Source organism: Chelonia mydas, chromosome 9 (assembly GCF_015237465.2).
Source record: "Chelonia mydas isolate rCheMyd1 chromosome 9, rCheMyd1.pri.v2, whole genome shotgun sequence".
Classification (NCBI taxonomy): Eukaryota; Metazoa; Chordata; order Testudines; family Cheloniidae; genus Chelonia; species Chelonia mydas.
Window position 1 is genome coordinate 1,995,100 of NC_057855.1, and position 24,617 is coordinate 2,019,716.

Here is a 24,617-nt window from a genome sequence, read left to right on the forward strand (position 1 = left end):
CACTAACTCTCCATGCCCAGCGTTAGACACCTGAGCAGACTCCCAGCGGGACGGGGTACGACATCTCCCACTGATGTCGCTTTGGGTTGTGGGTGCTCCGCACTTGTGAAAAGCCTGGTGGGGTTGGGGTGGGGACGGGGGTCTGACTCTCCCCTGCGTTACACTGACCTTACACTAACATAACTTAACAGTGGTTACACACGAATCAAACCAGTGGGCAATCGGGCACTGGAGTGTTTATAGCTGGGCACCCAAAAAGTGAGAGACTTAAAATTAGGGGCTGCTTTTGAAGACTTGGACCTTTAAACTCTCAATCTCTGTTTCCCCATGTGCACAGTGGGAATATGAACTCTCACCCCCATCCGAGGATTCATATGCATTTGTGAAGCACTGATGGCTTCCAATGGAAGACATGAAAGACGTGCGCTGGACTAGTAACACTTAGAAATAAACTTTGCTTTTCCAATTGTTATTAAGTGTCTGATATCACATGACCAGCATCTTGTGTCAGAGACGGGATAAATAAATAACGGATCCTTCATCCTGTTATATAGAATGTCTGGTTTTGTCATCATTTCAGCTAATATCCTGGCTAGTACATTACATAACATCTTAGGCAAGGAATATTACATGGCAATAGTAAAATATTGCAGCAATCTAAAAAAACTTGGGAAAAATGAAAGAAAACTTATATGCAGAAATGCCCATCTAAGCATGTAAGTGCACAGGCAGATATGCATGTAGAGGACGAGTGGGTATTCAGGTGTGGTATTCCCAGGTATTTGGTTTGGTGTCAGTCTATAGCGCGTGAGAACATTGCACCAGTGTTATTACGCACAGCAGTTTGGAACATCTTATGGAACAGCAATGGACCTAGGCAATAAGCATAACATTTTACAGTCCAGTACACCAAGGGGTTATTTGTTATGCTAAGTAAGAGGGTGCTGTTTATGAAGCATGGACCAATCCTGCAGTCCTGATTCGGTCAAGCCCTACTGCACTCACAGCTTCCACTGTTCCGGAGCCGGTGAGAGCTCGCTTGTTGAGGTTTGCTTCCTTGGGCGAGTGGCAATGCAATCTCAAAGCTCTCTCTACTTGAGCAATGTGAAAGGGGAATCAGCACACTATGATCAAACCAACCAACCTGCAGCTCTCCTTCCAGGTGCCGTGCAGTCAAGTTAGGCAGTCCAGGTTCCTCCTGTCACGTTCCCAGGAGGTCGCTGGAACACGGAGCTGTCTGCTAAGGGGTGAGAACCCACCCTTGGCTGTGTTTTATCAAATAATTTTTAAAAATCATGTCAAATAAAAGCAGAGTAATAACAGAAGAGCAGCAGCTTGTGTTTCTTTAGTGTCTTTCATCGCCAGAGTCTCCACAGGCTCTAACAATTCCTGGAACTGACCAACATTTCTTGAACTAAAACATAACTTTAAAAAAAAATATTTCTTTCCAAAAAATGAATGAAATTGTTCATGCTGCCTTTCTCAGTGTAATATGGTACCTCTAACAGCCATGCACAGCAAAGAAAACCCGTGCAATCAACCACATGGCACTCACCCTGTCTCCGATGCACAAAGGGCTCATTTGACCCTTTCGGATTTGAACCCATGGTTCCAGTGAATCAAGGGCTTCGAAACCTGAAGCTTAGCGTTTTCCTTCCTGTTGATCTTTCCTTCAAGATAAGGCAAGGTCTTCCTGCACTCAATGAATCACTGCACCCACACTGACAGTTGGCTGCACACACACTCTCCAGTGAGCAGGAAATTCCAGCAGCTGAACATTCCATCAACACACCGGGAAATTTCATCACAACATGCTTACACATTCATCAGGGACATTCTAGTCTGAAGGCCAATGAACCCGGGTTTGGCGCTGAGTTTCTGTGCAGTTTTATGTGGGGTTCCATGCTTGCTTCTTACTGGTTCTGATCAAATGTACAAATGAATCAATTTTTGTTTCCCCGAGGGCCAGCCCTGCAAGCTCAGTTTGTCTGAGAGACAAACTGGGTCTTTCCTTCTTGCGCAAGGGCCCAGCAAGGCCCTCAGTCACCCCTATACAACCCCATTGCCTTTACTGGAGCCTTTCAAGTGTGAGCTCTGTGGATGCGCACAAGGAGGAATGGAATTGAGCTCACGTGGTCTTAGCTGCACTGGCTCTACAGGGCTTACGAGAGTGAAGGCAGTAAAAACCACACGAGTAGTGAGCAGAGCTGACTCTGGATGTATACAGGGAGTGAACCTGTAGGGTGAGGAGATGCCGTTTACACAGAGCCACTTTACAGACTGGAACCCAGCTTCATCCAAACCAAATCACAGAAATAACCTCAAGGAAAAGTACACCATGGTGGGGGGCCTTCATTGAGGAAACAGCAAAGCAACTATGGTTAATCAATGCTTTTGAAAATTTCAATGAAATTTTGAATTTTGACACTGCCCCCCCCCCCACACACACACACAAAAGGGAGAACAGTTTCATGAAAATTTCAGCCTGTTTGCTGGGTGCCAACTTTGAAATTTTGAAGAGTGATGAAGTTTTCACAAAAAAGTTTAAGAAAATGTTGTTGTGTTTTAAACCCAGTTCTAGGGGTTACTCTAGGCAAGCGGGGCATTTCCACGCCATTTCGCAAAGTATCAGTGAGATCAGTGCTGACTCCGGTCTCCTGGTGTTTCACATATCTCCGACAGCAGAATCTGGTCTCAGACAAACATGGGATCATGCAACAATGGCACTCCTGGATATATCAGGGTGTGCAGAGAATATTTAGACATGGAGGGTCTGATCTTCAAAGGTGTGGAGTTCCCACAAATCCCACTGAAGCCAATGGGGGACAGAGGTGCCCTTTGCCTCTGAAAATCTGGCCTGAGATAAACAAATACGTTGAATTATCTTGACCATCTGCAGAAGCAAGAAAGGTTCTGTTCAAGCTATAGGTGGAATTCAGGTTAGTTGAATTTTTCTGGATGGCACTGTCCCGAACTGAGGGCTCAGTGTTAGACCTGGTTGAAAATTTTCAGTGGAACAGTTTTCTGTTTAAAAAATGCAGTTTCGGCAAAACAAAAACATTTCCCTGTAAGATGCTGATTTTGTCAAAATTTTCTATGGGAAAAAGGGAAAAGAATTGTTTTGATGTCCTCGTTTCATTTTGATAAGAAAACGTTTTGTTTCGACTTCATTGTTTCAGTTTATTTTTAATACTTCTATATTATATTACAATATTACCTGTATTATATGTATGATGTATATAATATTAAAATATACAATACATAAATCATAACACAATGAATCCAAACAATAATGTCAGAACAAAGTGTTTTTACCTTGTGAAAATAAACCGGTTCAACATTATTGCAATGAACGGATTCGATTGCCCTCACGCAACGGTTTTTGAAATCTGTGTTGCTTGTGAATTTTCAAAACTTAGGTTTTTGTTCCAACTGAGAATGAAAAATAATTGAAATGTCACAAGTTCCTGGGGAAGAGGAATTCCAGTTTCGGACCAGCTGTAGCCAGTACCCTCCCACCCCCCGAGTCTAGGAAATCACTCGCGTCCTGCTGCTGTGAGGGGCCTGGGGCCGTCTCTTCAGTCACATCACAGAATCCTTCAGATCGGTGCTCAAGATCTTGGATCCAGAAAATTAACGCTTTGTTTTCACAAAATGTTCAGCAGCCACCTGGCGGTGTCCCCAGGCACCCAGTGCCTAGCCCTGATTTACAGACAGGGAGAAGAAACATGGAGAGGCCTTGCTCACCATAACCACCTGCTCTTGGGACGCCCCCTACACATATCACCTCCCTCCAGTCCAGCCAGCATGCCGCTGCCAAGTTCACTGTCTGCTCACCGCTGTTCCACATCCCGCCATCAGCTCCCCAAGATACCTCCTCACGTGAGAGCTTCTTGTCCTCCCCACTCGCCCCCTCACAGTGCTGCCACTCCCTGATTACCCTGCATTGCATGACCCCTCCGCACATCCCCTCTGTTCTGCCAGGGGCTCCAGCCTCGCCCGCCCACTCCTCTGTTTGCCACACAAGCACCTCTGGGCTTTCTCCCCCACACACCGTCCTCCCTGCGCTGCTCCCCTCGGCTCCTTCACATCCCCCCTTTGTGCCCGGCACTGCCGAGAGACCAGCCAGCTAACAAGCACAAGGCGGCACGGCAGACCCAGGGAGCTGGGGCCGACTTTCACTAGTTAGGTGATTTCAAAAGATAAAATGCAAATGTTCAGATCTGGATTGTCCCCTCCAGCCCAACCCTGCCTCTGTCATTTGTCTTCTCCCAAGGACGTGCCCACAGAGACCCACAGTGCACAGTCCACTGGGGCCCCAATCCCAACCAAGGTCCCTGGGCTGCAGCGTAACTCGGAGTTAAGATGATAAGAAGTGACCTGATGTGGAGCAGACAACGCACCAGGGACACTGGAATTAGAATCCAGGAGTCCTAGTTCCCAGTCTAGCGCTGCATTTACTACGGTAGCTAGGGGGAATCAGTAGACATGATATATCTTGATGTTAGTAAGGCTTTGGACACAGTCCCACCAGACATTCTCATAAACAAACTAGGGGAATGCCATCTAAATTAAATACATATAAGGGGATGCACAACTGGTTGAAAGACGATATTCAAAAGAGTGGTTATCAATGGCTCACTCTCAAACTGGGCGTCTCTAGTGGGGTCCCGCAGGCGTCAGTCCTGGGTCTGGTACTATTGAATATTTTAATTAATGGCTTGCATAATGGAATGGAGAGTATGCTTATTAAATGTACAGGTGACACCAAGCAGAAGGGGGTGTAAGCACTTTGGAGGACAGGATTAGAATGCAAAACAACTTTGACAAATTGGAGAATTGAGCTGAATTCAATAATATGAAATTCAATAAAGACAAGTGCAAAGTACTTCACTTATGAAGGAAAAATCAAATTCACAACTACACAATGGGGAAGGATCTGGGGGTTCTAGTGGATCACAAACTGATACAAGTCAACAGTGTGAGCCAGTTGCAAAAGAGGCTAATATCACTGTGGGGTGTATTAACAAAGTATCTTATGTAAGACACGGGAGGTGATTGTGATGCTCTCCTTGGCACTGGTGAGGCCTCAGCGGGAGTGCTGTGTCCAGCTCTGCGTGCCGCACTTTAGGAAAATTGGAGAGAGTCCAGAGGATGGCAAAAAATTGATAAATGGTTTAGAAACCCTGACCTGTGAGGAAAGGTTAAAAAAACTGGGCATGTTTAGTCTTGTGAAAAGACTGAGGGGGAACCTAATAATACAGTAACCTTCCAATCTGTGAAGGGCTGTTAAAGAGAGGACAGGGATCAATGGTTCTCCATGTCCACTGAAGGCAGGACAAGCAGCAACGGGCTTAATCTGCAAGAAGGGAGACTTAGGTTAGATATTAGGAAAAACTTTCTAACTCTCAGGGTGGTTAAGCTCTGGAACAGGCTTCCAAGGGAGGTTTTAGAATCCCGTCCCTGGAGGTTTTAAGAACACGTTGGACAAACACCTGAAGATTTTGCATCTGTTGTTCTGGCAGGGTCTGGTGCCACTTTGAGTTGGTGAGTCCTGGACTGTGGGGAGCTTGCTTCTGATGATGAGGTTGGGGGATTGTTTGAAAGCCAGAAGAGAGGGTTTCGGAAAGATTTCTTTTACGATGGGGTCCCACTGAGTATGGGTTGTAGTTGTGGGGTGATAGGAGACAACTAGCAGCACGTAGTAGGAGAGGTTTTTATTTCTGTATTTTAATCCTCTGGACAGACGACAAACTCCCTCATAGATTTTCACCACAACTTCCTCCCTATGACTGGAGCGGTGTTAATGGACCAGCTCACCTTGAAGGTTCCCTAGAAATATGTGTTAACTCCTTACGCTAAACAATCTGTTCCACCTTGTATTTATCTGTAACACTATGAGTACGTTTCCCAGACCGGAAGAAGAGCGCTGTGCGGCTCAGAAGCTTGTCTCTCTCACAAACAGAATTTCGTCCAATAAAAGAAATTACCTCACCTACCTTGTCTCTCTACTACTTCGTTAGATATTTAATCTGTAGTTAATGAACTTGTGAGAGCATGTCGTAATGAACTGGCTAGTAACCTCTGTGTGCACCATTTCCCTCTCTACTGAATGGAATCAGAACTGCCTGGCTATGTGTGTCATAGGCACTATACTATTAGCAGCTAATGGAGATTCACCTCTAGCTCCAGGGGTAGAGAGTTTGAATTGTGAAGCAGGAGGCTCTGGGTCAGGTCTGCTGCCGTCACGAAGTTCTGAGGGTGATAAGCATGAAGCTGAAGGCAACCATCACATCAGCACCGTATTCCTAGAGTGCAAAAATGACCGAAGTAGCCTCAACTTTGAACCAGCACTGCCCCCACCCATGGGGCGCCTGCACCGTGCAGCCGCCCCAGGGACGATGCCGCAGCTGGGGAGAAGAGCTGGGTTGTGGGTCCCCGTGGGTGAAGTCTCCTCAGCCACAGGACAGGGAGAGCACAGGCAGCATCAGTGCAAGCTCCCCACGCCTGCAGGCAGGGCCTGAGCCTGGGCCTCCAGCACATGCCAGGGGATTTCAGCCTCTCTGGAGCAGAGAGACCAGTGGCTCCCCTTTTCAAGGATCCCCGCTGGAGCCACCAGTGCCGGGCAGGCTCAGGCTGTGGATATTCATCCACCAGGAACTAATCTGAGACCCACATCCCATTTCCCTAGCTCATCGTGTCAGTCAAACAGCAGGTAACAGCCACCACTCACTGCTGACCTAGGCCGGATCTGAACTGGTGGTGAGCTACCTCTGCAATCCGTTACCAGCCCTCCACCCAGGCCCCCGGTACCCCAGCGGCTTGGCCGACGAGCACCCAGGCTGCACTCGCGATGGTAAGAACGCTTGGCAGTGGTGCTGAAACCCCTTGGGAAGAGGACACGTAATGGCTTCAGAGACACAGAGAATGCCCCCACCAGCACCCTGAGTGCAAACTTCATCCCCAGCTCCTGAGCGAGTAGTTACAGGCTCCTGGGCTCGTCATTCTCTTGCTCCCGTCAAACCCTCCACTGGCAGAGTTACAAGGAGCAGAGCAGAGCCTCTGCCCTGGTTGGGAAGAAAACACGAGACGAAGTGTGTGAGATAATATTGCTTTGTTTGGGTGGCGAGGGAAAGTTTGCCTCTCCTGTGACTTCTACAAATGGGTATTTGCACAGGAGCCAGGAAAGGGCACATCCCCAGCTGCCCAGGAATTCTCGCAGCTCCCAGGAACGGCCTCTTGCTCCACAGCTCGCTAGATCGACCGGTTGCTGGAAGCAACCGCAGCTGGACAGGACGTCCAATCAGATGCTGTTGTTGAGATCTGTACAAGTGGGGAGGGAGGGCGTCTACCAGGCCTTCCCCCTAACCCTCTGCATTCTCTCCCGGGTGCCTAGGCAGTCAGCTGGAAACGCTCTCCACTCAGCCAGCTGTGGTCCACAGGCACCCTCTGTAGGCTTTAGGGACAACAGCAAAGCGCCAGACTCGAGACGGAGAAGCTGGTCTGGCTGCCAGTGTGGATGGGGACAGGAGCCATCCCCGTGCAGTTACTATCGCCGCAATCTTCACCCCTCCCATCTTTTACTTCCAACAGCAAAGTTCAGGCCAACAGCCTCGAGTGTGTGGGGGGGCGGGGGCGGGGGACACGCACTCACTGTGCGCCCTGTGTGGAGTGGGAGTTTGTGGTTAGAGCACAGAGTTGGGGGTCAGGAGTTCTGCGTTCTCTGTGCCACTGACTCACGGAGTGCCTCCCCTGGTGACCTCCCACGGCATGAGCCCGGCTTCGCTTCCCTGGGCACGTCCACAGTGGGGCTTGCACACAGCATTGATGCAGTGATACGGCTGCGAACTGGCCTAGTCCGACAAGCCCTCGGCATCTCTGCTGTCCAGGGCTGTGCCCTAGCTATAGAATTGCAGCTCGAGTCACTGGCCGTGCCTGGTAAAAAGCAGGGGTGGGGGGAACTGGCGCAGGAAACAGTCCCCCCACCCCTACCCCCAGTGCTGCGCCAGTTCTTTCACCCAAACTCAAACGGATCCTACCTGAGGTGCCGGTTTGGGGAAGTGATTTTCCTCTTCCTGTTTGGCGGCACCAGCCCTGGATATGCCAGCTGAAGTACACGGAAGATTTCCAGCCAGAGCAGAAGTGCTGGTCCTGGTTCCTGGCTCAGCTTCGTGCACCCGGAGAAAAGCATCCCAACCAAAGCCAGACTCCAACCACTGGGGCCTGGTTGCCCTGCACGCAGCCTCATGCACAATGTATATAAACAGGTCCAGAGCAGAAACTGCACCCTCCCTGCACAGGGATAAATAACTGCCCAATGTGCAGGGCACCCAGGAACTGGTCCCTTGGTGGGGCTAAACTAGGATGTTCCCTACCATGGCACTGCCACCAGCCCAGCACGGCAAGGGAGCCCTTGCGGTTGCCAGCATTTTAAGCACCATGCAATCAGACCTGGCTCAGAGTGAGCCTAACACAAGATGCCAGCAGCTGCCAACCTCCAGGTCTCCCTCCATCACTACCCAGGTAGCAGCCGAGAGACATGAGTTCCCCCCGTGTAGACCAGACTTTGGAGGGTCACCTGTGAGCAGGGAGAAGTGGAATGGAACCTTTCTGGACCCTGGACTTTAATGATACTCCTCTCCTCTGAACCTGGCCCTCGGAGCACCTTCCAAACAGAGAGAGTCCCAGGGGGCTCGGCACTACCCCAAGGGGAGGAGGAGAAATGGATGTATCTTTGTTAATGTTAACGTTAGAGGACAAGTTCTCTGCCAGAAAGGAGAGCACAACAACTAAGGCGAGAAGATGCAGCTGTCAGAGCAGGATTTTGCTTTAACTTGCAATATAAGCTTAGATGTTCAGACCTGCTGGATTCCAGGTTTAAGATTTACACATTCATGAGTCTTCACTAAACAAGTGAGATGCCACAGAAAGGTCACACTCCAAACTGGCTCCTTTGTGGTTCCCCAGGAATAAAAGAGGATTTTGCGGCGACAGTAATTAAAAAGCTAGGAAGATTGCTGCTTGAGCATTGCACGCCGGGGATCCGGTTTCAGGAGCTTTGCAGGGACATTCCATGCCACTTCCAAAAGACCCGTTAACAAATATTTCATACCAGCAGATTTTTGTGGTATTTTTTTCCAGCTAGCCCTGCAGGCTATCACAGGGAAATTCACTCGCAGGATTTCTGTAGGACTTTCTGACTCACATAGGAACTTTTACTGCTGCCTTTAAATACTTGCTTGTGTTTTGGCTGCAAGCAGCCAAACTATTAAATGTTTTAACAGACCTGGCCAGAAACTGTTCATAAACCATTTTGACCTGGCACCGTACATCTCTTTGCTTAGCTCTGTAGTGTGTATTTCAAAACGTAGGACATGTCCGTTTGCAGTGGAACGCACACAGGTACTCAGTTTTATAACTTAGGGGTGCAATGGTCCCAATATTGTATACCCTTACTCACACAAGTAAATCCACTTTCATGCAAATAACCCCTCTGAAATCAAGAGGCTTGCTCAGGTGAGTAATGCTGCACAAGATCAGGCCCTACAGCAGATTCTGAAAGCTTCTTACATAGCGCTTTGTGGCTTGATCCTGCAATGTACGAATGCAAGTGGTCCCGCGGAGAGCGCAGTCCTTACTCTGGCGAGCAGCCCGGTTGAAACCAGTGGACGGCTCCTATGCATTAGAGCTGCAGAACTGGTTACCCTCTTTGCTCTGGTTTTAAATCAGCTCAGAAATGTTCAAATTAAACTGAAACAAAGAAAAACTGGTAAAAAACCCTGCGGGGTCAATGTAGAGATTATCTCCCTCCTGACGTGTGCTGCCTGGCGGAAAATGGGAATCGAACTGGGGCACGCTACTGACTTCAAAGCACCATTAGGTAACCGTATTCTGCTAAACAAACACATTCTTCAGAAGTGTGAGAAATCCAATACTTTTGTCTGCATTTCATTTGGTTTTTCGCCAGGTGCATTCCGCACCCTCGCACAGCAATCTAGAAAGGTCCCTAAGAACAGTGGCACCTGCTGCTTACCTGTTCTGACAAAGTAACACTGAGCCTTGGACCTCCACACCAGCTTTCGTCAGGAAACCACCGAGCATGGTTCTAACAGGGATCAAGCTGTGCAACACCCTGTCAAGGCAAAGAGCACAGGTAGGTAAACTGAGCCACAGAGGGGTACTTGTATGAGGTCAGTGGCAGAGGTGAGACTAGGGCTGACGCGCCTTGATTCCTGCTCTCCTGCTTAAGCATTGAGCAGCACCTTGCGCTCGAGTGTCCTCCCAGGTGATGCTGATGTAATTGAGCAGTGACTCCACAGAAGCTGCAGAGAAACCCTGGGGTAAGTCAGGGGAGACTCAGGCCCAGCCTGATGCTGAGACAGCAAATGCCTGACCCTGCTCAACTTCGTTTAGTGATGCTCCCATTAGTTTGTTGGGGGTTTGTCTGGTGAAGGATTGCAGGATTGGGTCCCATCGGCTGGGAGAGGAGAGAGATTAGTTTTATTCTACAAAAACTCACAGGGGCATGTCATTAAACCCTCCCCAGCAACCGTGCATGTCAAACCTTGGCTGCAGGCACTTATTCAATAGCATCGCCAGAGAAACCTTTGCCCTTTGTATAGCGTACCTGCCCCACACCACAGAAATGAGCACACAGCTGGGAGCAGGCCACATACCTGCCACATGCAGCTTGCCAGAGCTTAGGGAGGTCTTGGGGGGTGGGAGGTGTTTTTTTAAGGCCTGTTTTTTCTAATGTGTCCAAATCATATTAAGAAGTTCAGATCTGTCCTCTCTCCCATTGCAAGTTCCGCAGCTAAGAGCTTAAGTGGTGAGTCCCGTGCTAGCAAGAACTGCTGGCTCCCTCTGTAGGCATGAAAAGAGAGCGCAGCTGGAGCAGGGGAGAAAAAGGGACTCAGAAGAATGAGAGCCACAGTTTGGGACCTGTGCCCTGAGGTTCCCTTCCCCACAGACCCCACCCACGCACAGCAAGGTTAATAAATATAATTTCAGCCCTAGGCTGTGGCAGGTATAACATAACCCTGGGACATGCCAGAGGAAGAGATTTGGTCTTGGGCCATGAGCACCACATGCATGTCTGGTGGAGGAGTTATTAGATGGCTCTGCATTTCTTTTTGGTGTACAAACGAAACTGAAGCAGGACATGGCACTGTGCTGGAGATAGCTACTGTATTCAGCTCAGTTCATCAAGGGTTGATCCAAAGCTCACTGAAGTCCATACGAGTCTTTGGCAAGTGCCTGTTCAAACTTTAGGGATGAAATTCTGTTCTCAGTTACACCAAAGCATGGTCTCCCTTCCCTAAGGGCCCAGCTCTGTGCTCAGATACATGAGTGAAACTTCCATGGACTAATATGAAACCCATGGAACCAAAGCGCCGAACACTCACATTCCTCCGTGTCGTGAATACTTCCTTCCCTCACAAGGGGTTGTAAGGCTACATTCATTCATATTTTAAGGCACACAGACACTAGGGTGAGAAATGCATTGCCTAAAAAATTTAATATAGTGGGCAAGCCCCTTATCTGGTGTAAATCTGTAACTCCATTGAAGTCAATAGCACGATGCTGATTTACACTAGTGGTGGGTTTCGTCTGTTATTTCTAAAGCAGTGATATGTGTTTGTAATGTGTGTGGACACTATATGAAAACGCTTTGAAAACAGTGGCCACGCGTCTCCTGTGGTTAACGGTTATTTCTAGTAAGAATATCTTACACTTATTTTGCACCTTCCACATGAGACCCTCCAAGTGTCATATACATAGTAGCTAGCTAAATCTCAATTTCCCTGACAGGTAGGACAGTATTCATTACTCATCCTACTAGAGCAGGGTGAAAGATTGCTAACTAGTAATCTTTGTTTTCATTTTGCCTCTCTCTCTGCTTGGGATTTCTTCACGTGTATTTGTTATTAAAAATGATTAACTGAATCACTCCTGCAAATCCTCCTTGGGCTGTAGCTTGTTTGCTGCAAATATTCCAATTTTGAATTTTCAGCTGTTTTGACCGGACACATTGCAGGTTACGTGGTGTCGTTTTTCCCCTCCGGCCGGTTAAGCATTGCTCCTCGGATCAGGTTTCTACCATGAATGCTTGTGATTATGAAGATGAAATTCTCTTTCTAAAAACTGCCAATACGCCTGCCAGTAAAGGCATCATCTCAGCTATCCAAAGAGCTGCAGACACAGTTGAAGCAAATTTACCTAGAAACGTAAATGAATAGCGGCCTGAAGAAATTCTATTACAGCCATCCCCAGCTCCTCAGCCAGGCGAAGATCCATCAGCCTCGAAATCAGGGGGAGGTTGGTCTGATTTGGGAGCCCTGTAGAACTCAGGTGTCACACGTGAGCAGCCTGCAGCCTGAAAGCTGGTAGGTTCGCATGGCTCAGCTCTGTTCCGTTCTTCCCTTACACAGCTCATGCCAAAGAGCGGGTGGGACGCAGAAGGTAGAACAGGGCAGGGAAAGCCCTGAATGGTCTCATCTCTGACTGACGGCAATGGAAGCTGGGCAAAGGGGGGCTCATCACCTCACAGGATTAGGCCCCAAGTCAGGAAACCAGAGCTCTAGTCGCAGCCTTGCCAGAAGTGTACCATGGGTCCTCGGATTTACCCTATTTCTCTGCACCACGGATCCTGCAGCTGTAAAGCGGGGAGGATGACAGTGACCCCACCTGAGCAAAGCACTTTGAGATCCTCAGATAAAAGGCCTGTGTGGATTGAATCCTGCTTTCAGCTGCACTGGTGTAAATCCAGTTACTCCAAAGTCAATAAAGTGACTCCTGCTTTCACTTACACTAATGCCCGTCCAGAGTAATTAGTGACCTGGGTGGCGTTCTCCGGATTGATACCACCGTGACTGAGGGCAGAGTTGGGCCATAAATATGCAATGTGTTAATCAATGATATTCGTCCCTCATCCTGCCCACCCCAGCCCTGTCAAAGGGGCTCCCCAGGGGAGCGGACTCACTGCAGGGCTGGGTATTGATTAGCAATGGTCAGCTGCAGGCTGATACAAGGGCAGAGCCCATTTTATTTAACGAACCGTTCTCATTATTGTCCAGTTAAAAGCATTTCTGGAAGGAGACTAACATTAGTGGGGGCTCTGCTTTCTACAATGGGTTTTATTAACAGAAATTAAAAACATCAGACTATTTCTATTCCTTTTCACCGAAAACAAGGTGTTCTTATTCTTTGAACAAACAGCTAGAAAAATAACTAAACTTCTTCTGAAAACGACTCTGTCAGGTGATCGAACTGTCAGACACTGAGGATGAGAAAAAGCAAAAGGATGAAACTGGGGAGTGCTTTACGTGTAACACAGAACCCCACCACAGCTGCTTTCAGAGCATGTTTAAGGGGACCCTGTTGGCATGCAGATGCACAAGACAAATGACTTTATTTTTCTGTGGCCAGAGCTCTAACCTGCAACCCAAGGGAAGCCAGAAAAACCAGCCTGGGTAATTAATCAGCAGGTTAAGCAGCTTTAATCACACTGCTCTGGGCTGTTTCCCTTTGGGGGTGGGTCCAAGTTCCATTTTAAAGGGAGGTTTTTAAAAAATTTCAGTGCTATCGAAATATTTACAAGTTGGGGGGGGGGTCTGTTTTACAGTTTAAAGGAACATGCTCTAAATATAGCTCTGACTCAGACAGTCAGAGCTGTGGCCAACATGCGCGTCTGACTCTTCCTTCTGGAAAGTAGAATTTATCTCCTAGGTCATCATTTCTGTGGAGTTTCGAATCACAGATTAGACATACAGTAAAAGGGAAGGTCTCCCCATGGCTCGTAGTGAAGAGAACTGAATTGTCTGCATTTTAATCATCCCCATTAAGATCAATGGGTGTTTTTATGCTTTTTCATGGGGAAGTGTGGGGGGGGGGAATCACATTTATCGATTCCCAGGCATCAGTGAAATGAATAATAGGGTGAAATGTCCTGCGTACGTTCTTTGCAGGTCTTGTGAAAGCTGCCTGCCAAGGAAACGTAGCTCTGTATGCGGGGTGTGATTATGCTAAAGAGGCACTAAATTAGTACATTACATGCCCCATTTAGCACTACGGTGCAAAATCTGAAAGTGCTAATAAATTCTGTTTCTAGGGTCAAGAGTCATTAAAGGATGGATTCTCAGCCATTAATTAGCCAGGAAATTAAAGTTTGACAGCTGCTTTTCAGGTCTGATTTCCCTTAAATGGCAGTATTATATTGGAAGATTTTTTTTTTCTAGGCTGCAGAATGGTCAGTGCTCTCCATAAAGCACAGCGCCCTCCAGTGATCCTGACAGACTTACCTCCTATGAATGTGGTGTGGCTTAGAGGGTTATTTACAAGGGCTGGCAGTGTTACCACTTGCTATTGAAGGTGGTGCCTCTTTTGGTTATATGTTGTAAGCGACCAGGGTTTGGTGCTCCTAGCTTCACTTCTACCAGGTTTTCACTGCAAGAGAGTCATGCGTTGTGCACAGCAGAAAAAAGGGTGCCCAGGCTCTCCTGTGCACGGCAAAGTGAATGGAAGTTATGTATTGAGAGAGAATACACCCTTTAAACAACTACAGGAGAAAGCAAACTCAGTTCTCCTCTCAGCTCCACCACTGGGGCTCAAGGCAGGAGAAATCAGCATCATTCACTAAGGTGGGAGTGCAACACCTGGTCCAAGGAAAACCTTTGGCCATCCGGACTAACACCGCCAAGGCAGGGCCTTGATTCTACAAACACATATGCCTGCGAATAATCTCACTGAGTTCACGGGGACCACTCTGGTGTATAAAGGTCACACATGCAAGTGTCTGGGTTTCGTCTAGCTGGTGAAATTTTAATCAAATGAAAAAAGAAAAGATTAGTTCAGAATCAAAGCTGGCTTGTTCCCTGGTTCCCTGGTTTGTGGCAAGTTTAGAAACATGCCTAGATATTTTATCTGTTTTCTAGATCATACATGTTTCAGTAAACAGTTCCTTTGAGGTTACATTCCTGTTTGCACTTACACAGAGATGATCCTAGGAAGATTAATTTTTCATTAGGTCTTGGAGCACTGGGAAAGTTCCAGAAGATGGGAAGAAAGCTAATGTGCCAATTTTTATAAACGGTAAACAGGGGGACCCAGGTAATTATAGGCCTGTCAGCCTGATATTGATCCCGCGTAAGATAATGGAGTGGCTGATGCGGGACTCGATTAACAAAAGAATCAAAGGAGGATAATATAAGTAATGCAAATCAACATGGGTGTATGGAAAATGGATCCTGTCAAACTAACTTGATTTTTTTTTTTTAAATGAGATTACAGGTTTGGCTGATAAAGGCAATAGTGTTGAGGTGGCTCACATTAAATGGTTTAAAATCTGGCTAACTGATAGGTCTCAAAATGTAATTGTAGATGGGGAATCATCACTGAGCAGGTGCGTTTCCGGTGGGATCCTAAATTTTTATTAATGACTTGTGGGAAAACATAAAACCATCACTGATAAAGTTTGCAAATGACACAAAAATTGGGAGAGTGGCGAATAATGTAGAGAAGTCACTGACACAGAGCAAGCTGGATTGCTTGGTAAACTGGGCACAAGTAAACAATGTGCATTTAAATACAATTAAATGTAAACATATGCCTCCGGGAACAAAGAACGCAGGCCATGCTTACCTGTTGGGGGTCTCTCTCCTGGAAAGCAGGGACTCTGAAAAAGATTGGGGGTGGGGGGAGGATAATCAGCTGGACATGGACTCCCAGTGTGATGCTGTGGCCAAAAGAACTAATGTGATGCTGGGATGCATATACATCGGGATCTTGAGTAGGAGTAGAGAGGTATTTTTACCTCTGTGTTTGGCTCTGTGCCTATGACCATGGCGGGAATCCTGTGTCCAGTTCTGGTGCCCACAATCCAACAAGGAGGTTGATAAACTGGAGAGGGGTCAGAGAAGAGTGACGTGAATGATAAAAGGATTAGAAACCTGCCTTATAGCGATCGACTGCAGGAGCGCCATCTACTTAGCTGAACAAAGGGAAGGTTACGAGGTGACTTGATCACAGTCTGTCAGTACCTACATGTATTTCCTACTGGGCTCTTCAGCCTAGCAGAGAAAGGTACAACACAGTCCAATGGCTGGAAGTTGAAGCTAGACAAATTCACACTAAAAATAAGGTGTACATTTTTAACAGTGCGAGTGATTAGCCATTGGAACAATTTACCGAGCGTCAGGGTGGATTCTCCATCACTAACAATTTAAAATCAAGACTGTAGGTTTGTCTAAAAAAATCTGCTCTAGGAATTATTGTGGGGCAGGTCTCTGGCCTGTGTTATCAGGAGATCAGACTGGATGATCATAACGGTCCTAGCCTTGGAACCTATGAATTCATATCTCCTCAGCACCTTTCATCCTGAAGGATCCCAAAGCACTTTACAAACGATGGCCTTATCTGCAAACACACAAGCATAGGAAATGCCCTCCTGAGTTAAATGTGATACTCACATGAATAAAGGTACTTACCCACTTAAGTCTTTGTGGGCTGAAATCTTCTATCCACACAGCATCGTTGAAAATGCAATTATACATGGGGTAGATGGCAGCAACCAGCCACTTGAGTGCACAAGTGAGAAGACAAAGTCATACTCTTAAAAAACTGACATAGGACCTTTAACATCACTCAGAGCAGACAGCCTGGTCTTGATCATTAAGTTCTCAGCCAAATGATCTCATATAATATCTAAATACATTAATGATCAATATAGTCCAATAGGGTTGCTTGGGTATCTACAGATGCTGAAACATTTTCAGGACTAGACACTAAAAGAATTACTCTCAGCCAATCAGGAGACAGAAACAATACCATGTGATTTGTGGACCCCATCTCAACTAATTAAAACAGCTTAAATATCAGCTATTGCATGCTCAATTCACAGCAAATTGCAGTCACTCCAGAGTTGTCAATGCAGGAAGTCTAACAAATATTCATTAAGTGCATTTGAAGAAATACCTCTCTGTGTGTGGGCATTTGGTGAGCAGAAACGGAGACTAAATTCATTAAATTATTCACTGGAAACCATTCCCTCCACACTAGTGAATATAGGCAGATTATACAGATGATATTTTACATTGATGTTCAATTTCTCACTCCTATGGATCCCATGTGCTTTACAAAATTAAAGCTGAATACGTTTTCCCACTGCTAAAATGCAGCCATCTCTGGGGAGGAGAGCAGCAGAAATTTAGCACAGCAACACCCCCCAGCAGTGCAGGGTTCTAATGCTTTGCTTAGTCTGGTTTCAAAAGTCTTTAGTGGTGAGGCTTCCCATCTCTTCCCTGGACAGGTTATTGTGCAGCCTGGTAGAACTTCCAGGTACTGTGTCACCAACCCCAGCATTTAAAAAACATGAGTCAGATCTGAAAAGTCCTGAGAATGGCTTAAAAATCATGAGACATAAGGACCTGCTAGGTTATTTTTCTTTGTTTTCTGCTCTCTTAGCTGCTAGGTTGCACTTGCTTCACATTTTCAGACTTTTCTCTACAACCACAAGGGCTAGAAACTTAAAAAAATTGCAAGCTGAGATTCTTACATAATCACAGGACTCCAGGAGCTGGGGCTGTAAGGGAAAACGGAGATATCAAGAGCCTTAAGGTAAAAATCACAAGAGCCAGCCACACTGCTAAGTCATATTTTCTGTTATTCAGACTAAATTTTGCTTTTTTAGTTGCATGCTATCACTCCCCATTATACCTTCTTGTGCTACCCCTAAACAATCACTGTCAGTTTGGCCTGGAACGCGACAGTCGGAACGTCCTTTGTGCTGTGAATGGTACAAAGTCTCCGGGCTCCCTGTATTTGGATTTCGGCATATTGTAATCTTTCTCTTTCCAAGAGAGGGGAGTTCTGCTCCAGCCATCCCACCATGGCCACATCCCCTGAGCTGAACTCCCAGGCATGCTGCAAAGAGCCGTATGTTATCCCCCTGGCAGGCAGAAAAAGGGCAAATCTAATGAATACCCTTGATGGAGAAAAGCCCCCCGTTTCCCCAGCAAAGAAGCCTGAGGAGGCAGATGTGTAAGAAAGGGGTGACAGGGAGGGTGCTTGAAAACGTTTGATGAGTCTCCTGGGTTGCGCGTTATCTCCTTTGAGAGCCCCCATGAGACAGCCTTCCCAAAGCAGCCTCTGTGGTGGCCTGTTCAGCTTTTGTCTCCCTCAGCAAAAAAACTTCTGCCCCAGTAGCTCGGAACAAGGCTTCCATTAACTCCGGCCCTGCGAGGGCAGCGCGTGGAACAAAAAGACCAACACAGTGTCCCAGCCCTCAGACAAGCCTGGAAACAAATGTTGCAGGAATTTGTCAGAATAGAATCATCCGCTCAGTGTCACTGCATACATTTACCTACCTCAGTGCCTATTCATGGCCTTTCATAAAGGGGAAAATCAACAGAGCTAGATTGGACACCATCTCTATGGCAACATTGCCGCAGAAAAATTATAGCTGCCAGAGGAGAGGGAATCAGTTTTTTAAAAATCACCAAGCACCCTAAGTATTTTCTCCTCCAGTTTGTGTGTTTTTCATTCCCAGAAGATGAGACAATTTCAGACAAGAACACAGGCAGCCCCTACACAAAGCTCTGTGGAGAGAGGGGAGATGGATGTCGAGTCAGGGATGTGCCGTGCTGGAGAGTTTGTACAAAGAATTAAGATGTGCATCATCGGGACACCCAAATTTGTCAACAAAGTTAACATGCTGGTGGACAGAAGCCCTCGAGCTGGAGGACGTTGCTTTGAGCGTTCAGTTGGGAGAGAACAGAAAACGAAAGACAAATAAAGCAGGACAAACAGATTCCAGGGCTTGGTTACATTCAAGAGCTGTGCTTGAACAATACGGGCAGAGCAGGCCCCGGTATCCGTAAAGCAATAAAGCCCTGACGGGCAGGGTTATGGCCGCACGGGGGGACACATTTATACAGCGATGAAGGTGCTTATACTGATAGAGCGTATTCCGATTTCACTATTTCAGCAAAAAAATCACACCTCTACCCGAAATAGTTACAATCAGTACAAAACCCAGGTATAGATCAGGCCTTAGACTGGGGATGGCTGAGACCGATTGTGCTAGATACATATGGTCTGGTTCCCCCTGTCCGGCGCCTTGGGTCATCATCTGCTGTGCAGATCGAGAATAAAACATTACCAGGTCAGAATGGGGGCATCTCACACCCATCTTGCACTGATCTAAGTGACAACACAAGGAGCAGAGCAGTGGGAAATCAGGCCCACAGGTTTCTCTGCCCGACCCCTTTATCCAATATTATTTTAAAGCCACTTCTGCCCTTGTTAAAAACAAAAAAACCTACTCTACAATATTCTGAAAGCTCCAAAGAACTGACATACTTTGGCCATTATTGTAGAATACTGTTCCCTTGTACAGTGTGTGTATGTACATTTAACACACGCACAATAAGTGTAATCTACAGACTGAACTGACAATTTCAGCATCTGATCATTTCCAGTACACAGATTCTTTTCTTCTCTGATCATCACTCAGGAAACATCCCAGAAAGCTGCCATTAGACATAGAACAGAAACTGGACCAGAATCTGATCTCAGTTACACCAGTGTAAATGAGGAGTAACTCCAGTCAAGTAATGAGCATTTAGTGTAAAAAAAAAAAGATTATGCCCATAGACTCTGTCTGTGAAGATCCTTCCACAGGACTTTAAAATATTGCAAGGAAGAATTCAGAATAAACTCAGTGGAAAGCCACAAAGTAATAACTGGATACTAAATTAGTGCTTCTCATTCCTCTAGCATGCAGTAGTTTTCAAGCCTTGGTAAGTGAAATATAGAGTATTAGTGAAAGCCACACGTTCAGGTGCAAATTCCCCCTGAAGTGGCCGGATCTTGGCTGTTTGTTTCACCCATTAGAGGAAGAGAGAGACCAGGCAAGCTGCTGCACTCGGATCTGAATCCAGATCCAAAGCTTGGTAGTGTTTGGGACCATGTCTGTTATTAGTTGAGCTGAAAGAGAATATAAAAGTAAGACAAGCTGCCAACCTCAGAGATGCTTGGTCTGCACTTCAGAACTGGTTCAGAAATCCAGCCCTAAGAAATCAACAGAAGCTACAGCAGGTGGCAAGTGGATTTCCTGAATGTCAACCCCAAAGCCACCTACCACCAAGCAAGAATTTTAGATGCTGACTCTACTGGGGCTGTTCTGCCTGTCACCTTCTCTGCTATCTTGAAAAACTCCTTCCTCAGCCAATGCAACAGGATGATGCAGGCTTGAGCCTTGTGAGCTGTAATCTGACCTTACTGCAACAGCCCTGTACAAGGACGAAAGGTCCCACAAGGCTAAGAGAGACAACGGCGGGCTTTTATTTACAGCTACAGATCCCCTGCAGCCCAGCCAGGCAGCGGATGTGCATCGACCATCGTCTCTGGGATGACATGGATGCACTAGGCTCTTGTAGGAATGCAGCCATGCAACTCTTCTTCCCAGTGTGGGAACAGAACCACAGGATGACTCACGATCATTCCCATGTCCCACGAGATACGGCTGAGCTACAAATGGAAGGCATCGGCTGGGTGAACAAGGAGATGGACAGACGGCAGAGACATGAACAAACCTGAGGTTATAAGAACAGAAGTGATTTCTTCAACAACATTTAAAAGTCCCTAGATTCAGCCCAACTCAGGTAATTAAAATGTGCCAACAACCCCCCCCCCCACCCACTAGCCACAGCATCCTTCACTTCCTTGCCCAAGACCATCGTCTCCCGTTGCGCTCTGCTCCTGGGGCTGTGGGAGAAACTCAGCACTTTCATTCCTTCTCCACTTTGCAGTATCACTCGGTGCCGCTTTTGGGAGTGGGAACGGACCTAGAGACAAGTCACGGTCTGCTCGAATGCCGAGCTGAGGCTGCACAGCGGGGCTGGCGAGGATGGTAAATGTGGGGATTGTTTTTTCCTACAGCCGGTCGCTGGCAACACAACCTGCTCTTTAGACACTGTCATGCTGTTCCTGATACAAACATGCTCAGAGGCCTACCCGATGGGGCAGGTTTTTAGAAATCTAATAAATGAGACAACCCCCTGGAGGAAGGCGGACAGCAGAGCAGCACCCCAGGGCACGTTCACTTCAAGCCTCGTAACCATTTGCAGCATTGATCTGTGTTAACATGGCAGGCGAATGCTGGAAACAGCCTAGTAATTATATGGAGGTCAAGCCGCAAGTGACCTTCCATTAACACCTGCTCCACACGGCACGCTGAACATCAATATCGCGCCAGTGATGAAAGCCTGGGCGGGTGGATTCAGCTTAGTGTGTGCCAGAGGGCTCAGTGCTATGGTGTACATTGGGGTGGCTGCTCCCAACACTCCCAGAAAGATTCCCCAGAGGGTTTGTATTCTCAGGGAGAAGAGAGACTCTCAGGCCCTGATTCAGAAAACAGCCCCAGTCAAGAAAGCCTCCTGAGCCCCTGGCCGTAGCATGGTGGCCATGTATATTAATGACTCACTCCCATTGACGCCAAAGGCTCCAAGCTTTGGAATGTCTGTTCCCCCTGATTCTGCTCTTCTAGGTTCCGTCTGGGAAACTAAGCGCATCCATGCTGATACACACTGGAAGGGTCCATGCTTATCAAGTGCTGGAAGCTCTTTGGATGGAAGGTGCTAACCCAGTGCAAATAATCAAGGGAATCATATTTCTAGCCTACATTTGACCAGTCATATTTCAGACAGACCCCTGATGGGGAATGCATGTGGCACACAAAGTTGGAATGATTCCATAGGGTAGAAATAACATGCTACAAAAAGTCTGTTACAAGCCCACCTCTTTCCATGCCATATGACAGCAGAGGTGAGCCTGTCTGAGCGCATGCCGCACATTGCGCGTTGTATGTTTACATGAACAACAGATGTGGATCAAAACAGAGACACAGACATGTATCGAGTGAGAGGGACAAATCATGCAAACTTTTGTCCCTGAGAAATCATCTCACCAAGAATGTGCTCCAGCTACATTTGTGCCCCGTGTGCTCACAGACATTCACAAAGCGTGAATGTCAAGTCACATGTGCAAGCATTAGCGGAAGCTGAATTTTAAATTCACATGCGCAAGCGTTCACACTGGTGGAAAGACTTGTGCGCCCATCTAGCCAGGAGCAGAGACAATACCATGTAACAGAACTAAGGGGCGCCTTCTTTCTTGCTTCTGCAGCTGAGCACATTGCATACTCCAGGGACTCCTGGCATCATTCTCCATCCCGTCACAACCTCCCCATGTGCCTTCCTCCTACCCGCTCTAATGCAATGAGTGCCAGCAGCCGGTTCTTTGAAATACTGACAATTGCAGAGGTGCTTGTAGCGGGGGTACTGCCAACCAACTGCCAGGGGCTCGGTGTGTCCCTCCTTTCTCCCTGCTGGCTCAAATTTTGGAATCTGTAAGATGCAACAAACAAGAATCCCCTCATTGCATCCAGACAGGCAACGGTCCCAAGACAGACATGCCATCAGATTGGCTTTGCTCAGCCAGCTGACACTGGCTCTCAGGTCCTTTCAGGCGACTGTCTGAGATCCAGGTGCAGAGGTAAAAATGGGTATAAAAGATGCTGCTTACTTTCAAAGGGCTGGGAGAAGGTGCTCTGTGTGTGCAGATATTCCTGGAGTGGAAAGAGCTGCTAAGCTCCCTGGATACATTATTCCTGGCAAGTTATTCACTCGGCTCTGAGGGCAGGGAAACGCTGACAAGCTCGCGTGGTGTGTGATCAACAGTGTGACCCTGGGGGACAGCAAGGCAGAGCCTTCCTCTCACGTGCTCCTGTTTGGGCCACTGCTTTTTCTTAAGCTATTTATATCATCAAGTGGCTGCTGCAGGAGCTGCGGTGAGAGCGGTTGGGGGGTGATTGAAGATCTACGGCGTAGCAAGACAAAGCTCAGTGGAAAAATGCCTTGTGCCTTATTTCTTGGCTCTTCATTAGCAACATGAAAGGGTTTGAAATGGGAGATCCTTGGGGGTGGGACTTGTATCGCTCAACACTGATCCTGGCTCAAAAGTCCAAATGTGGCTCCAGGCGGCCTGGAATGACACCGCACAAGCCTTCCACCTTGCCATGCTGCTCACGTTGGCGTGGTCAGCAGCTGGAGCACATGTGGGCTGTGTCACACGGCAGTTATTGCCAACAATCAAAAGGGGACAATGATATTCACTTCAAAAGGAAGCACCGCTTTCCTTCCCCAGCAAAATGAGCTGCCAACGGGTGCCCAACAAACCCGAGAGCATGAGGGAGGGGGCAGGAGGGTTAGGAGATTTAACAGCTATGCGAGGAAAACCAGAAAGCATGTTTAGAGAGGCAAGGTGGATGGGGCGGGAGGAGGGGTGGGGAAGCAGCAAGGGCCTGGTGAAATGAAGATCTGAGGCACAGGTTCATGGCACACCACAGAGCTTGGGTGCATGGCTATGGGGATTAGCAAGGGGCTTTTCAGCTGTTCCCATTCTGTCACAGTGCGACTCGAGCACTGATCAAACAGCTCTCACAGCCAGGAGGGGACGCAGTGTCACATCTGTTACTAGGTGATTAAAGCAGGGACTGGCCTGGGATGCAACCACAAGCCATTGCGCACTCTGGCTGCCTCAGGCTCCCCTTCCAAGTGCACAGGGCAGAGGGGTGGGGCTGCCCCAAGAGACTCCCACACGTCTGCAGTGCTCATGGGACAAGGAGAGCTGGGGAACTGCTGCTGCTGCTGGAGATGGACCTAGGCCACCCCCCCATCCTGAGCCCCCTGATCTCTGGGCATGTTCAGAACTGGGTCTGGATGCAAATCCAAGCTCTGCATCCTACATATTTGCACAGACAGTACTCGAGAGGGTAGGTATAGCACAGGTACAGTGTTAGATGGGTGCAATGCTTCAGAGTAAACAGGGGAGCAGTGAGGAGCGGCAGGGCCGTGCTTTTACCTCGGTGAGACCCCTACCAGCATACTGCGGCCATTTCTGAGGTCCACGTTTTAAAAAGAGTGATGAAGCACTGGAAAGGGTGCAGAAAAGAGTCACCACATGATTCCAGGGCTGAAGCAAACGCTTTCCAAGGAGAGGCTTAGGGAGCTCAATCTGTTTAGTTTATCAAAAAGAAGATTGAGAGGTGACTTCCTTACTGTGGCTAAGTATCTTCCCGGGGCGAGAATACAGGTCCTAACAGGCCCTTTAACCTAGTAGAGAAAGGCAGAAAATGAACCTACGGCTGCAAGTGGAAGCCAGACAAATTCAAATTAGATTTTTTTTAAACGGAGATGATAGCTCCCCATTGGAACACACTCCCAGGGAACAGGGTGGATTCTCCATCTCTTGGTATCTTCAGATCCAGACTGGAGCCTTTGTAGAAGAGATGCTCTAGTCAGACAAGTTATTGGACCCAATACAGAGGCACCAGGGTGATATTTAATGGCATGTAATAGGCAGAAGGTCAAACTAGCTGATCTAATGGTCCCTTCTGATGTTAAACTCTAGGAATCGCCGGCCCCTCAGTCTATAAGAGACTGAAACCCAAATCAGATCATCCCCAATATTGGGCTATGGCCTTGGGCTCACACTTCCCACTCCTGGTTTGGTCATCATCTTGCTCACGAAAGGGACGTCGCTGGAGAGTGTCTCATCCA

General features: G+C 47.5%; 1 long non-coding RNA gene across 1 annotated transcript; it reads left to right on the forward strand.

The window, feature by feature from the left end:
• The first annotated feature begins 542 nt into the window (after window positions 1-542).
• LOC122461673 lies at window positions 543-15,621 on the forward strand. Its single transcript, XR_006283760.1, has 3 exons — window positions 543-557; window positions 8,364-8,366; window positions 15,538-15,621. It is a non-coding gene; the product is annotated as an uncharacterized LOC122461673 (long non-coding RNA).
• The last annotated feature ends 8,996 nt before the right edge of the window (window positions 15,622-24,617 follow it).